This window comes from Mus musculus, chromosome X (assembly GCF_000001635.26).
Source record: "Mus musculus strain C57BL/6J chromosome X, GRCm38.p6 C57BL/6J".
Taxonomy (NCBI): domain Eukaryota; kingdom Metazoa; phylum Chordata; class Mammalia; order Rodentia; family Muridae; genus Mus; species Mus musculus.
In genome coordinates this window covers 155150311-155167622 of record NC_000086.7, presented here as the reverse complement: position 1 = coordinate 155167622, position 17312 = coordinate 155150311, and the positions used below count along the sequence as shown (strand labels likewise).

Here is a 17312-nt window from a genome sequence, read left to right as displayed (position 1 = left end):
GTCTTATATAATACAGAAAACAAAGGCATAGGATGTCACAGCAGGCAAAGTACATTGAAGTTACCTGACACAAAACAGAGGAATGACTTCAAAGGAACTTACAGGAATCAGGTAATATTTACAGTAAAGATACTACAGCTCTGCTTAGGGTCAGCTAATGACAGGTAAGGATTTCACACCCTAGTCACAATTTGTGCTACTCCTTTGAGCCTTGTGAAAGCTAGCACCAGGGGGTTCTGCTCTATCATACCTTCTCATGGATAATGTAACACCAAAAACTCCCTATTTCCTAGGCCTGGATAAATTTTTACATGAGTGTAACTTGGCTGTTCTTTAAAGTATCTGTAGGGACTCTCCATCTGTCAGAAAAACTCACCAACTTGCTTCTAATATGCAATGTAGCCTGCTATACCTGGCTGTAGAGAAGATCCCTGTCTAACTCTTACATGGTAAACCCACCTATTAGCTAGGCCATTGTGTATTCCCTTGTTTGGGTAGGACTGGCTTCTGTCTTAAGTAATCACTCTGCAGACTAGTCCTGAGCTATTCTAGCTCCATTCTTTGTAATGCCTACACTGTCTCTACTGGAAGTAAATTTGAATGTTACTGAATATGTAACATTCTTACTGAATTCCAAGCTCATCAGCTTCAAGGATTTTCTAGGACTTTGGAACACTGGTGGAGCTTTACCTATGTCAGAATTCAATCTTAAAAGGCACTTATAATAAAACAATACTGAAAGAGAGCACATGGATCCATACACCAGACTAACACGGGGATAGTGTATGAGTATACAGGTTATGAGAATGCCAAGGTTCCAGGAGGTTGAGTTTCCTTGAAACTCTTTGCCTCGCGAGTGCTTCCAGGCCTCTCGGTCTGTCAAGAATACTTCACTTGAGTGGACACAGTAGTAACTGACCTCTTACCCATAGTCCTGTAAATAATCCCAATGAAATTCATTAGTTCACCAGGCTGGATTTTGGTAGTATCCTTACTTTGGTCTGTCATCATTTCTCTATTTGCGGTAAGTAGACATTTGCTTACATCTCCCCAGGAATAGGATCACACAGCACACAGGCATTCTGTCTAGCAACTGTCAAAATAGACATGCCCAGAAGGAAGCCAGATGTCTGCCATAACTCATATCATGCATACCATCTGTATGACCTGATACAGTAGGCTTTGCTGCTTCTGCTTTGTGAGCATTTTTGAAGTTTCCTCTGCAACCTGGCCTTATCATTATTATTTGTTTTGTGGGAGGGTCTCGTGTATCTCAGGCTGATCTCAAGTCTCAAACTCACTATGTAGCCTCCAATGGCCTTAAACTCTTGATCTTTTGGTCTCAACCTCCAGAGTGTCAAGATTATAGGACCACATCTGGCCCTCTTGCCCTATCCAGTTCTCCCCCTCCTTTCCAGTCTCCTTTCTATCATTAAGACATGAAAACCTTTTAAATGTACTTGTACTATTATTGAATGTACCAACACTTGTCACTTTCTGAAGAACTAACTTTTCAGCCATGAGAACCCTTTCTATTTGAAGAATTATATCCCTTACTAGAGGGACTCAAGGATGTTCTCTTCTACTAGTTCCCACGCAATCTCCTCTCAGTGGTCACTGGCCAGGTATCTTTCTTATCAGTGTTCTCTCAGTGCTGAGCAGATGTAAGGTTACATTTCAAATGTGCCATTTGAATACTTGACAGAGTAGAATAGCATTATGATTCACATTCAATCAGAGCAATTAAACGAGTGGTTCACAAACTTTGGGTTGAGTGAGACCCATTTTCAAGCTGAATATCACATATCCTGCACATCAGGTATTTATATAACAATTCAGAATAGTAGAAAATTACAGTTATGAAATAGAAAAAGTAATTTTATTGTTGTGGGGGTCACCACAAAATGAGGTATTAAAGCATCACAGAATTATGGAAGTTGAAAACCACTGTTTTAGACTCTAAAGTTTAGAGGTTTGCTGAAAATATGTGATTTGGTTGATGGTCACCACAGTTAGCATATGTCTCTGTGTTTCTAACCTTCAAATGTTCTAACAGAGGAGCTTGGCTAAAACATGTGTTAAGGGCCTTCTAGTCTGTGTGGCTTCTCTGCATCTGATTTGTTATAAAGGAAGGAGAGAAGCTATTCATACTTCAAACTTGAACACTAACTACGTGAGACAGGATAATCACAGGTAAGTGCCACCATAATGTAATGGTGCATTGTATATAACAGAAAGATGTTTCAGGGCCAAGGCAGATGGCTCATCCCAGAAAGGCACTTGCTGTTCAAGTTTAGTGTCCCGAGTTTTATCTCCAGATCCCACAGTGTAAGCAGACAACCAACTTGTGCAAGTTGTCTTCTGACCTCCACAGTACTCTGTGACACATACCTCCCCCATCCGCATGCACATACATACAATAATGAATATATTTTAAAAAGCCATTTTAAAAAATGGCTTCATACAGTGATTTTGTATGAAATGATACTTAAGGGAAAAAACCGTGAGTGTAATTCAGTTAGGCAATATTTTTATGTATTTTGTACACAGTAACTTTTGAGGTTGGGGAAAGGAATTAGGATATATATACCTGGGAGACAGGGAATGATGGCTTTGGAGGGATGAGCTTTCTGAGGCAAGGCTACCTCAAGTTCTGTGTGTAGTTGCTGTTTTTCCACTTGTGTATGTTCTGTCTCTAGTAGGTCCATGGCTATGCATTTGGAATATTCTTGATGTATCCTTCTGGTTTACTCATTAATATGTGTTCATGTCACTCTATATAGAAAATAATATCCTATTACTTTTATATAGCAAGAGCAGGTAGCTAAGAGCATAGTCAGTGTTGGTGAAATCCTTCATGTCCTGGATGAATTATCAAGGATATTCAATTTAGAATTATTATTAGTTTTCATAATTATATATGCAACTGTGTTTGCATTCCTTCTCCTCTTCCTTTTTCTCCTGTTTCCTCTCTCTCTAGAAGTCCAGCTCCAAGAGACATAACACTGTTTTATGACCTCTGCAGACACACACACACACACACACACACACACACACACACACACAATCTGAAAAAGAAAGAAATCCAAAGTCCTAGAGAGTTCTAGGCAGATTAGGCTAAATGAGACTCTACTTCCAAAAATGGGAGGCTGGGTGGGTGCAAAGATGTCTTAGCATTAAGAGCGAGTATACTGCTCTTTTAGAGGATCTGAGTTAGTTCCCAACACCCAAGCACTCATGTTTGACAGCACACACTGCCTATAATCCAGTTCAAGGGCACCTGATGCCCCTTTCTGGACTATGCAGACATGCCCATACAAATGCATTTGCATATTAAAAATAAAATAAACATTATTTAAAAGACAAACTTTCACTGTGGCCTAGCCTAACCAAAAGTCACCTCATTATCTTCTCAAATGCTGGTATTACAGGCATGAGTAACCAAAACCTGACTTAAATATCGTTTAGTGACCATAATATTTACTATAATAGTAGTCTTAATTAAAAATCATGAGAAAGAGTCACATGGTGTGTGTGTGTATGTGTGTGTGTGTCATAGACATTATGAAATAATGTGTGTTTAAAAAGGCTAATGTGGGCTACATAAAATCTGAACTTGTATGAGTGACATGGGATCTGTACAGAAGACACTTAATCCAGGAGGCTGATCCTGATTCTTTTAGAAGGGCCTGTGTGTTTCAAAAAGAGAAAAAAAAAAAACACATTTCTCTCAAATATGGAATCCAGATTTGTGGATTTGTGTGAGTATTTGTCCCTGAAGTAGAAAGGAGACTAAGACAGGGGAGTAGAAGTTTTGAACAGAGGAAGGAAGAGAATGTAGTGCAATATAGTTATATTGGGACCTGAAAGTAGAAGGTGGAAGGAAGTGAGCCATCAGGAGGGGTAGGGTGGGGGAGGCAGTGGAAGAGGGGAAAGAATAAGACACAATATGATAGCAGATACGTAATAAACCTCATAAGTTTGTATGCTAACTTCAAACATAGTCAACAAGGGTTTGGGGATATGTTAGTAAAATGTTTTCACAAAGCCCTAGATTTGATCCATAGCATCCCATAATTGTATGTGGTAGTGCCTTCCTTTAACCCCAATATTTAGGGGTTGAAGGTAGGAGTTCAAGGCCAGTTTTGGCTACATAGTGAGTTTGAGGCCATCCTGGGATATGTGAGACTCTGTCTAAAAGCAATCAAACACGCAAATAAACAAATAAAAACAAAAAATGAAATGACAATAAAGAGGTTGAAATACAATGAGGTATAAAAGACCAATTATTAGATACTGATTTATTGATTTATTTAGTGATTTACTTCAAGCACTAACTATATGCACTGCCTATTTGCCAAGCATGACAACACAACATGATCTGGAGAAATAGCTAAAACAATGGATCTGTTACCCTAGCCATGTAAACTTCTGTAAAATCTCTTGTTTGCCTCATCTTGTGGTTTTAGACTATGAACAGAGAATGCAACCTGAATCTTATACCAAGGCCTTTCAGGAGCTATCCTGGCTTTGTCCTACTAGTGATATATCTCTTCCACTCTCATTGATGTTAGAGTGCTTATTCTAAAGAGATTCCTGCAACAAAATGAAAGAAGGAAGCAAAGAGGATGGAGGGAGGGAAACAAGGAGAATGAGAGGGAGGGAAAGAGATCTCTAAAGAGATGAAAGCTTTTCCTAGGTCTTACCACTTGCCTTTAACTGACTAACAAGATGGTGCCTCAAGGGGAAAACCGGGATCTCAAAAAGAGGTCTGCATTAAGTTAAGCATCTTTAGGTTGGTGTGACCACAGAAAGAACCAGTAAGGACCTCTCCAGCCTCACATAAGAAGCAAGTGTCCCCAGAAGTGGATGCTCACAGTCAGCTATTGAATGGATCACAAGGCCCCCAATGGAGGAGCTAGAGAAAGCACCCAAGGAACTAAAGGGAACTGCAACCCTATAGGTGGAACAACAATATGAACTAACCAGTATCCCGGAGCTCTTGTCTCTAGCTGCATATGTATCAAAAGATGGCATAGTCAGCCATCACTGGAAAGACAGGCCCATTGGACTTGCAAACTTTATATGCCCCAGTACAGGGGAACACCAGGGCCAAAAGACAGGGGCCAACGCAGGGGGAGTGGGTGGGTAGGGGAGTGGGGGGTGGGTATGGGGGACTTTTGGGATAGCATTGGAAATGTAAATGAGGAAAATACCTAATTAAAAAAAATTAAAAAAAAAAAGAAGCAAGTGTCCCTAGAGCTTGTGTCTCAGCTGCATATGTAGCAGAAGATGGCCTAGTCGGCCATCATTGGGAAGAGAGGCCCCTAGGTCTTGCACACTTTATATAACCCAGTACAGGGGAATGCCAGGGCCAAGAAGTGGGACTGGGTGAGTAGGGGAGCAGGGCAGGGGGAGGGTATAGGGAACTTTCGGAATAGCATTTGAAATGTAAATAAAGAAAATATCTAATAAAAACAAAACAAAACAAAAAAACAAAAAACAAACAAACAAAAAAACAAAACAGAACAACAACAAAAAAAAGGAAGCAAGTGCAGTATGTGAAAGGCTTTCAGAGCACTGTGGTCACTTCCAGTCTGCAGAGTCTCTGCAAAAGGCTGACAGTGTACTATGAGCCTCTGCTTTTCTTCACAAAATTATACAACTTCCAATCCCAGAAACCATCCAGCCCAACAAGTCATAGCCTCCCTTCTGAACAATGTTGTACTTACGGGGTGTACTGGCTAGTACTTACGGGGTGTACTGGCTAGTTTTGATAACACAGCTGGAGTTATCACAGAAAAAGGAGTTTCAGTTGAGGAAATGCCTCCAAGAAATCCAACTGTAAGGCATTTTCTCAATTAGTGATCAAGGGGGAAAGGTCCATTGTGCGTGGGGCCATCTCTGGGCTGGTAATCTTGGGTTCTATAAAAGAGCAGGCTGAGCAAGCCAGGGGAAGCAAGCCAGTAAAGAACATCCCTCCATGGCTTCTGCATCAGCTCCTGCTTTCTGACCTGCTTGAGTTCCAGTCCTGACTTCCTTTGGTGATGAACAGCAGTATAAAAGTGTAAGCCGAAAAAACCCCTTTCTCCCCAACTTGCTTCTTGGTCATGATGTTTGTGCAGGAATAGAAACCCTGACTAAGACAAATTGGTACCAGCAGAGTGGGGTATTCCTGTGAGAACCTGACCATGTTTTGTGGAGGACTGTGGAAGGACTTTGGAACTTTGGGTTAGAAGATCCATTCACTGTTAAGAGCTCTGTCAGATGTTGTGTAGGAGCTTGGAAGACAATGTTGAGAACAGTGCATCAGATGGAGATCTGGCTTGTGAAATTTCAGAGGGAAAAATTAAAGACTCTTTTCAGAGCCATTGCTGTTTTGATTGTGAAGATTCTGTAGTTCTGGTTAGCTGGGGCTGAAGAATCAGCTGGGATTAACAAGATACCAGAACTACTAAAGCAAAAACTTGGCATTACTGGAACTATTGATGCTGGTTAGCTGTAGCTAAGAAATTAGCAGTGATTAAGAAGAGACCAGCATCATTGAGGTGACATCTTCTGGGAAGTGTTTTCTGAAAGCACAAAGAGGCTGTGTTCCAGAGATAGCCAAGGTTGTACTCCTGCTGCAGCGGGACTTTTGTAATGTGTAAGGGTCACCCAGGTGGTACTGGCTTTGAAGGCATCAAGGGGTCACGCAGAGCAGCTGAGGCTCGGCACTGTGAGAGGCCATGGAAGGCCATTGGTGAAAGTGCAGCCTCAGTTGCAATTGACGGCCCAGGACTGAAGGGATCATGTAGTGTTTTGGAGATGCCAGTACCATGAGATGACCACCAAGAGCAGCAGCAGCAGCATGGAGTTCAGGCATCTGGAGCCTAGAGGACGATGCGTGTGCTACAAAGGGCATGGCTGGAGATATGACCCAAGCCCTTGGAGGAGCCCAGAAGATCGTGAGTTGGATCCCAGACATTGGACAGTTGGAGTTTAATTTTTGCTTTTGATTGTGACTGTGCCCTGTTATTTATCCCTCTTGAAGGAAGAAAATATTTTAGTGGGCCCCACAGTTAGGAGACTTTTAATTGTACAAAGAATTTGGGTTTTAAAAGAGATGGACTTTTTAAAGAGATTGAAATTTTAAGAATATGTAAAGACTGTGGGGCATTTAAAGTTATTTAGATCTTGGGGATGAATAAGAATGTAAGGGTTGAGGCTTACTAGTGATGTGTTTGTGTGTCAAGCTGACAAAGGGTCAATTGTACTGGCTAGTTTTGTGTCAACTTGACACAGCTGGAGTTATCACAGAAAAAGGAGCTTCTGTTGAGTAAATGCCTCCATGAGATCCAACTGTAAGGCATTTTCTCAATTAGTGATCAAGGGGGAAAGGTCCATTGTGCGTGGGACCATCTCTGGGCTGGTAATCTTGGGTTCTATAAGAGAGCAGGCTGAGCAAGCCAGAGGAAGCAAGCCAGTAAAGAACATCCCTCCATGGCTTCTGCATCAGCTCCTGCTTTCTGACCTGCTTGAGTTCCAGTCCTGACTTCCTTTGGTGATGAACAGCAGTATAAAAGTGTAAGCCGAAAAAACCCCTTTCTCCCCAACTTGCTTTTTGGTCATGATGTTTGTGCAGGAATAGAAACCCTGACTAAGACAAGGGGGTATATTTCTTTACAGAAATTTCAGAAAACACATCACACCTTTGACTAAGAGGATGCCACATAAACAAAGACATGCTGCAAAATTCTAAAATTAAAAAAAATAGCAGGGGCTGAGGTTGTAGTTCAGCAGCAGAGTGTGCATCTAACCTACATGAGACTATAGGATTCATACACAGCAGTGTAAACGAAAACGCTTTTCTTGTTTTAAGTATTTCTGTTTCACAGAGAAATATCCCTGGCCACCATTTTCATAAGCATAAATAAGCCCGGATTGTGGTCACATGTGGAGACTGACCTGGAGTACCTTTAGTATTAGGTGCTGGCTAATTACTGACATGAAATTTGAACAGAGAGGAGTTAAAGTATCAGACAGGAGGGTTAGAGGATTAAGGCCAAAGACCTCAGCAAGATTATTTCAACCAATGAGGAGCAAATTCATTGCCACAAATATTTACCTTTTGTGAAGATTAAACCTTGAAAGAATCTAGTCTCATAAACATTTGCTGGTTTCCCCACTCTGAGAATGCTTACTACAGTAGCCTGGGTAAGCACATTTAATTAAATTAAAAATATTTGTTTTCAAAAATTACATGTAGTAGTTTGTTTGTTGGCAGGCATACTCATGGTATGGTGTGAGTGTGGAAGTCAGAGGACAACTTGCAGAAGCTAGTTCTCTTCTACCATGTGGGTTCTGGGAAACCAAACTCAACTTCTCAGACTGAATATCAAGTGCCTTTACTAGCTGAGTCATCTCAGTAGCCTATATGTTTGATTTTAGATTTATGGTGTGTGTGTGTTCTAATAGAAATAAAACCTGCCATTGGGGAATGCATGCACAGGTACCCACAGAGGACAGAAGACGACACTGGATCTTTTAGAGGTAGAGTTACAGGCAACTGTGAGCCACCTGATATGGGTGCTAGGAACTAAGATCAAGTCCTATTTCAAGAGCAGCAAGCACTTTTAACTGGTAAGTCATCTTTTCAGTGGTGGTTTTTTTTTAATACTAACATTTCCCCAAATGATTAATGCAAAGTGCATTTGTTAAACAGTACAATAAAAACATAATCTTATTTTTCTCTGAATTCAAGGACCCTGAATTATATTTTTACTTTCAAATAAATTAGTAATAATCAGGATGACCAGATGATTCAGTTGGGCAAGGTGCCTGCCTGCTGTCAAGTCTGATTCTTGAGTGCCATCCTTGGGTCCCACACGTGAAAGGAGAGATCCAGCCCCTGAAAGTTGCCCTCTATCCTTCACATGAACATGTGCATATGTACCAGAGTGTAACCATGTTCAGAATGTGCATGTGATGTTAACATGTACATCCGTGTTTTCATGTGACAGTGTTTGGAACTTGCATAAATGTTACATGTGTAAGTTCTGACATGTGACTAGTGCATCCATATGCACTTAAACATGACTACACTTGGAACTTGCATTACTGTCAGCTCATGGGTATGTACTGATATGTGATCACTCTCAGAACTTTCACATGTGCCAAAATTTGAGTATGCACTTGTGTGACCAAGCTTATAACGTTTATATATGTCAAATCCTAATACACTCCAATATGTGACAATATGTGGCACTCAGAATGTGTACATGTGCCAATATGTATATAAATGCCAACATATGCCTGTGTTCAGAATTAACATGAATATGCATTTGCAACTTGAACCCATGTCAACATTGACATGAAACTGATCTCAGTATCAATGGTCTCAATTCTACACTAAAAAGATTCACATTAACAGACTGAAATAGAAAACAGGATCCATCATTCTGTTTCATCCAAGAAACACACTTTAACATCAACGACAGGCATCACTTCAGGGTAAAAGGATGTTTTAAAGGACCAAAGAATGGAAAAAAGGTCTCAAGAAACAAGCAAGTGTAGCCATTTTTTTTTTTTTTTTACTAGACAATTAAGCAAACTTTTATTGAAGTTTACATTGTGGTACAGAAATACATTTCAGCTGATGTAAAGTCCAACACCAACAAAGAGAAATAATGGCACCAAAACTTCCCCACCTGTAATTAGACTAGATCACTAGTTTACCTACAATTGTTCTAGGCTTTGTTCCACAAAAACCTATGCAATTCTCAACAGTAGGATTCTTAATTTAAGATGGGGAAATCAGACCCCAAGCCAAAATCTACTGGGTTACAAAATCCAGCTTAAATAAGCACTGGCCCTCCAAATAGCAATTCAAAATAGGTGGTGTGCTCATTACAGAATCAGACAGATAAAGTTGACCGAAAGCTTCCCCAAAGAAACCTTCAATCAAAACCGTGTAGAAAGAGACCAGACAGTGTTCCAACCACTTGATCTCAAACCAAGTAGACTCTGTTTAGAAACACTAAAAAAGTGTTTCGTTATAAATACAGAAGGAACAAAACATCACTGCATCAGTCTAGAAACTACCAAGAAAACAGGAGGGCAATAAATAGGGAGTTTGGTCCAGTTTGCTCTTTTCTGTTTAAGTCCCACCAACATGCCGACTCTTCAACGCCCATTATTTCTAGTGCCATTAAATAGATTTAGAATAGTGTGCCGTTCCATCCATTCATACATTCACTATCTGGCTGAGTAACCTGGAGAGGCCTCCTCTCTCTGGTCAGTCATTCATCTGATCATCTGAAGGCCATGGTGAAAGGAAGACCAGGGACCAGCCGATGGCAGGACAGGTGGAAACCACAGATTCTCCTTCGAATCAAAATCTCCTTTAGTAAAATCTGGTGGCCACGACAGCACTTACTGAGGTCAGAATGCTAGGACTACATTTCTGCTTTGACATAGTGGACATTCCTATCACTTACTAAGTTAGTGAGGGCATGGTAGGCACTCCATTAATGCTAATCAAGGTGCACTGCACAGCCTATCATTTCCATGGAGTTTTCTTTAATGGGTTCTCCTTGCTCATCGCCCTGGAGACTGAGTTCTTTTCATTTGATACATTCAGTTTTGTCATTTATCTTCCACAGAAGTTCAAGCCAATAAAGAGACCACATTCTTATGTCTTAGGAAAAAAAAATTAAGCAAGGGACCATCTCCAAACTCTCACCTGGGGTGTAAAATTATAATATAAGCCCACAGTGTAACAGTGTATTGCTTCATCAAAGGTGGTGGAAAAACCATAGGACTCTAAATGCAGGAACAACTATTAAAACAGCAGAACATAAAACAAGCAACTGGAGTCATTTTCTTACAAAGACTCAACTTGTGGAAGAAAATCTTTAATTGCCATTGCATAAAACACCTGTATGAAGTAAAAATTGGTTTTGAGTAACATTAGTAGAGAATATGCCCTAGAAAGTGGAGGTAACTGGATGTAAAAACTCTGGCAGCAATTTAATAGAACAGTCTCAGATGTCAGCTGAGGCCGCATCTAATGGGGACGAAAGCCTTGTCTGTGGGGAATTTTGGATGATGCCTGCAGAAATATTACACTGAGCATAAACCAAATTGTATCATTTTCACAAGTGTCATAAAGACTCATACAGTCAAAGTTCTTCTCTACATGCACTTCAGTCCCACAGCAAGAGTGGCATAGAACACCTAAACACAGAAGAGAGCATTCATGCAAGATACCTAACTCCTTGATATAATAATGCATACACTTCAAAATGATTACACTATCATTACACCTAGGGCTTTCTGCAACTACAAGGTGGTGGTCATGGTCAGCATGACCCCCAGGATCAGCATCTAGAAAGCAGCCCCCACCTCCTGTGTGTCTTCTCTTTTTGTGTTTTTTCTTCTTCATTTTTCCTAATCAACTCTGCTGTTGTTGCTGTTTCTTAGCAAAACTGGTAAAAACAAAATTGTAATCGTTGAACATAGAACTCTGGCAATCAAGACGGTTAAAGCTGTTAATCTTTTGGGGTGAAGAAAACACTGTGCAAAATTTAGAACTCTGATTAACAAACAAGGTGGTTACAAATTTTCTTGGCTTGAAGACTTCCACAACTTTCCTGATCAGGTCGTCATAGGAGGTCTGACTTAGGTTTGTTTCAACGCTAACATAAGAAAATTCTGGTTCTGGAGTGATGTGAACAGTCCAATATGTTCCATCCGATTTCATTCCATTCATCGAGTAGCCACAAGGATTGAATAGTGTGGCATCAATGGCAGAACCTGGTATCAGGTCACAAATTCCACTCTCACGAGTGACATCCTTTGCAGTAACACCATCTTTCATGTAGAACTGGTCCATAACTGCTGGGTCAAGCTCACTCATCAGAATTTCCAGGGTTTGATCTGGCTGACTGATTACTCGGCTCTCTGGGAAATCCAAAGTATACAAGTACCAGCAGTCAGAATTCATGCGTCCCATACAATATGCTGCTCCATTTGGGAAAATTGCATTAAGAAACTTGATTTCTTCCTGGAAATTCTGGTGTGGGTACCCTTGGTGAGAAGACTTCATGAAATTCTTACGAGAATAAAAGAAGCTTTCAGTTGAGTCAAACCCACTGTAATCCCTAGCAAGCTTCAACAGGGGAACCAGTGCTTTCAGTAAGAGAGTGGTACCACATGTCTTCAAAATGAAACGTCTCTTGGAGACAAACATGCTACTCTCACCAAGTACATAAGCTTCCTGCTTGTCAGTCTTTGTCACACATGATTGAGCACTGCACGTCCTTCAAAAGGACATCCCACTCAGGTCTTGGGACGGTACGAAGATCTCCAGATCCCTGGCTTGTGTCGGACTGCTGTCTGGAAAACCAGACCTCCAGCAGTTTCTCCGTCCCTTCGAAAAAATGTGCAGCTCCCATCACCGTGAGACTAGCGAACAACCAACAACCACAGAAAATCAACTAAATTAAATCTCTTCTCCCGCCGCCACTGAGGATTGTTCCAGCTGTGTTACTAAAGTTCAGGTTCCTTTTTTTTTTTTGGCTATAATTTTATATTAGCTTTTTTTTTTAAAGGACTAATAAAATTTTCCCGGCTATTTTCGTGAGCGAAAGTTGAACGTGAGTCTGTTGGAAATAGAGGCAGATACAGTTCAGTCTCTTGTAGTCCGCTGCTTTCCCATTAGAGAGAGTTGAGCAAACGCTAGCTAATGTTGCCGGCCATACTGTGTAAGCCAAGTGTAGCCATTTTAATATATAACAAAATAAACTTCAAGACAACACTGATAAGAATACATGAGGAAAGACACTACATACTCATCAAGGAAAACAATGCATCAAGAAGATATTGCAATTCTTCACATCTATGCATCAAATCTTACATCAGTTACATATCTCATTGAACACAAAGAACTTGAGATGGTGCCTAACTAGATCCTTTATCCCCACGGACTAGTGCTCATTATACTGGGTGGTACACTGCATTCTTCCAGAGGAGAAAAGTAGCCATCAATCCAGCTACACACCCCCCCCCCAATCTACAATAGTTTCTTCTCTGCAAGTTATGCTGGAACAACTCTTGCACAACTGTTGTGTAAATAAACAACCACATTCTTATTGAATTTAAGGCTGACTACTGACTACATGAGATGGAGCCCATGCCTGATACTTCTTGGGTGTCCAAAATCTTGAAAGTAGATAGGGCATGGTCCTAGGGCAAACCCAAATATTGTTCTGCTGAAGGAACATAGCAATAAAATGACTCCTAACTACATTCTGCTACACTCATAGATCAATGTCTGGCTTAGCCTCTTGCAGTACATGGGAACCAACACAGAGATATACAACAAGAAAATATACAGAGAGCCAGAGATTTTTAATGACTAAGTGCTAAAAGAGATATCTGCATCAAATACTCCCCTCAGGGCTCAGGGAACTACACAAAGGAGAAGCCAGAAAGATTGTCAGAGCCAGATGGGAAGGATAACTCCAAGAAAATAGCATCCTACAGATACAGCAGGACTGTGCTAAAATTTGCACATGCCATAGTACACACACATACACCAACATATGATTATGCTCCAAACTGCATGCATGTAAGCATGCATATTGTGTAGACATGTGATTGTGCTCAGAACTACATGTGGGTGAGTGCATGCATATGCACTGATATGTAACCAAGCTCACAGCTTGCATGAGTATCAATACACTCATGTATGTGTGTTGATCATGGATCATGCTTGGAACTTGTACATGTTTTGAAATATGCATATGAACCATCATGTGACCACACTTGGAACTTGCCCTCCTGTCAACCCATACATAAGGGCATGTGATTACTCTGAGAATTCTCACAAGTCAAAATATACACATGTGCTGATATGTGACCAGGCTTGGAATAGTACACGTGTGAAGATGTATATATGCTTTAACAGTAAAGTGAGTAAAGGTAACTCCATCTTTCCCTGACTCCATTTTATATTTGTTTTATATCTCCTAGTCCTCTACCCCTGCAACAGAAACATCATCTTTGTCAACAGATTTAAGATTTTCATGACCTTGAGCATGGTCCAGTTGCATTAACCACAATAGTCAACGCTGATACAATCATAAACTAAAATAAATGCAAAAGGTACAAGTTAAAGATTATCATGTTATATCTGAAATAATCACTTTGTTCTGACATAAATGAATGTTTCAAGGCCACTGTGACCCTCACCTAATTTCCATGTAAATTATAGTCTTTGTGGATTTTTCCTTTAAAAAATCTGTTCACCTAAGCTTGGGCACCAAGAGACATTGAGACATGAGCCTGGTCTTGGTCTCCAGCCAATAAAAGACTCATATACTTTTAACCAGCTTAATCAGTTGGTTGCCTGTATCTTTCTTGCATGAATTATGTTTTTGGAGGACTTAGAGAGATTCCTCAAGGTTTACTGGACTCAGCCTCCCACTGGGCCTTCCTGACTAGGGAGAAATTGCAGGAGAGCTGCTTCCTGACAAACATTTTAGGTTCCAACTGCTCTGAGGAATCCAGAGAGGTCCAGAAGTATGCCTGGATTTCCAGACACCAAAATGGATTGAGTCCTTCTGACATTCCTAGTAGGTAGGTCTGTACATCAAGTTCGGTTCTGGTTAAGAACAGGCCTCTAGAAGAGCCTTTTTCATGGAAGGTCAGATTCTTGGGTAGCCTCTGTAGATTTGAGGAAGATATGGCCCTTTAGGGAAGTTTCTTAAGGTTGGGGGGGGGCAACTCATGGTGAGGAGCCTTCTCTCTTTGTCTCACAATAAATTGGGATGACAAAAGTGGATGACCTGGTTTCTTTTCTCCCTGTCACAAGAGATCTGGTTTTGGTTTTAGTCTGGATGAGTGGCTGGCCAACTGTGGGAGTGGTTGAGTGGACACTTAGCAAGCTCTGCCCTGAGAAGTATTTTTCTATGTTTGTTATTGGTGGTTCTGTCTAGTTTTGTTCCCTCCCAGTTGTCAGTTCTAAGAGAAGGGAGAGTTGAACTGTTTCTTCTCACTCTCACTTAGCAATGGCCTCTAGGTGATAGACATCTTTATTTTTTTAAATTTTTATTGGATATTGTCTTTATTTACATTTCAAATGTTATCCCCTTTCCCACCCCACCCCCTGCCCTGTGACCTCCTAGCCCACCCCCTCCCCTGCCTCTACGAGGGTGTTCCCCTCCCAAAACACCCACTCACCCACCCACTCCTATCTCCCTGCCCTCAAATTCCCCTACACTGGGGCATCCATCGAACCTTCACAGAACCAAGGGCCTCCCCTCCCATTGACGTCAGATGACAAGGCCATTCTCTGCTACATGTGATAGACATCTTTATAATAGGGACAATAATTACTAAATTTTCTATGCCTGCTGCCACCTACACACACACATACACACAGTGAGACAGACAGAGAGAGAGAGAGAGAGAGAGAGAGAGAGAGAGAGAGAGAGAAGGGTGATGCATAAGAAACCCAGCTATGCCTGCTTAAAGTAATCACAGCTGAACTTGCTAATCATTAACATTCTTCCAAGAAAGGAGAAGATAGGTAAGGTCATTGGACCTGCACTTACTAGAGCTTCCAGTCACTCCTTTCTGCTGGTTGTGCAATTAGATCCTAACTGCAAGAAGCTCAAGGTTTTCTGGAGAAACTAATGTATACAGACTAAAAACTAAGTATGGGGTGGCGATGGGGTCCACCTATGCAGCCATAGAAAAGCTGAGTAAAGACCTCAGATATGGCTGGGCAGTGGTTGTGCACGCCTTTAATCCTAGCACTTGGGAGGCAGAGGCAGATGGATTTCTGAGTTTGAGGTCAGCCTGGTCTACAGAGTGAGTTCCAGGGCCAGGGCTATATAGAGAAACCCTGTTTTGAAAAACAAACAAACCAACAAACAAACAATATAAAAAACAAAAAAACACCTCAGATATGAAACTCCCCACACACATTAGAGAAAACTTTTTATAACAAGTGTTAATTTTACTTTTTCCAGTTCTACTACCTGATATTTAATTATTTCAATCAAGAGAGACATATATACAAAAGTTAAAATGGCTAAATGTAACTACAAATGTGCAGCTTTCTGAATATTTCCCTTTCTGCTTCTTATTGAAAAAAATGCTTATTCAATGTCATCAATAGCATTGAAGGTCTTGCTGAAATGTAAACTTTCTTACTCGTAGAAATGTAAAATTGTGTGTGTGTGTGTGTGTGTGTGTGTGTGTGAGTGTGTGTGTGTGTGTGTGTGTGTGTGTATTAAAAAGCTGTAACATTTCACCTCAGCCATGGCATTTAAAGATACTGAAAAGATGCTCGTGGAGCCCGAAGTGTCGATTCACTGAATTCGAATCATGCTCACCAGCTGCAAAGTGAAGTCGCTGGAGAAGGTTTGTGCGGACTTGATGAGAGGCGCCAAGGAAAAGAATCTGAAAGTGAAAGGACCGGTGCGCATGCCTACCAAGACTTTGAGAATCACTACCAGAAAAACACCGAGCGGTGTAGGTTCCAAGACCTGGGGTCAATTCCAGATGAGGATCCACAAGATACTCATTGATTTACATAGTCCTTCTGAGATTGTTAAACAGATTACTTCCATCAGTATTGAGCTGGGAGTTGAGGTTGAAGTCACCATTGCAGATGCCTAAGACAACTGAATAAATCGACTTAATAGTCAAATTAAAAAAAAAAAAGCTGTAACATTTCAAACAGCAAAAACTAGCTTAACATTTGTAACATAAAAGTTAAAAGTCTGTATAGATGTATCTTAATTCGCTACATCAATCTAGGTAGTTTGAATTTAACCCTGGTTTAGGAAAACAAAATAGAAACAATAGATATGAAAAAGATATTTAAAAGTATATAAAGTATGAGGGTATGCTTTTGGTAAAAAGGATTAAGAATATTTTGAAGAAGAATAAGTTTCATATGATAAATTGAGATTTTGTCCTAAGAATAAAAATATAACAGATTAAGACACAATCATGAAACCAAGTTAACTTAAAGCCAAGTTGTAGAAAATCTGAGTTAGTTATACGAGGTTTAATGAAGCATAGGACTTAAGAATGATATTTATTTGATGATTAAGACTTATAAATTCCCAAGGTTATTATGCTTGCACAAAATGACTGCTATATGTCTAATTACTTATGTCTTTTCTAACTTCATTAAACTTTTTCTATTCAGAGACACGGAGTCATGCACAAAGTAAAACACTGTGGTAATAATGAGGTTTCTAGTTTCTCTATTGACTGTATTTATAGTTTAAAATGTATTTTCATATTAAATG

General features: G+C 40.4%; 2 pseudogenes; one reads left to right on the top strand and one right to left on the bottom strand.

The window, feature by feature from the left end:
- Window positions 9573-12752, bottom strand: Amd-ps1 (S-adenosylmethionine decarboxylase, pseudogene 1; annotated as a pseudogene).
- On the top strand, window positions 16312-16716 carry Gm4997 (annotated as a pseudogene).
- The last annotated feature ends 596 nt before the right edge of the window (window positions 16717-17312 follow it).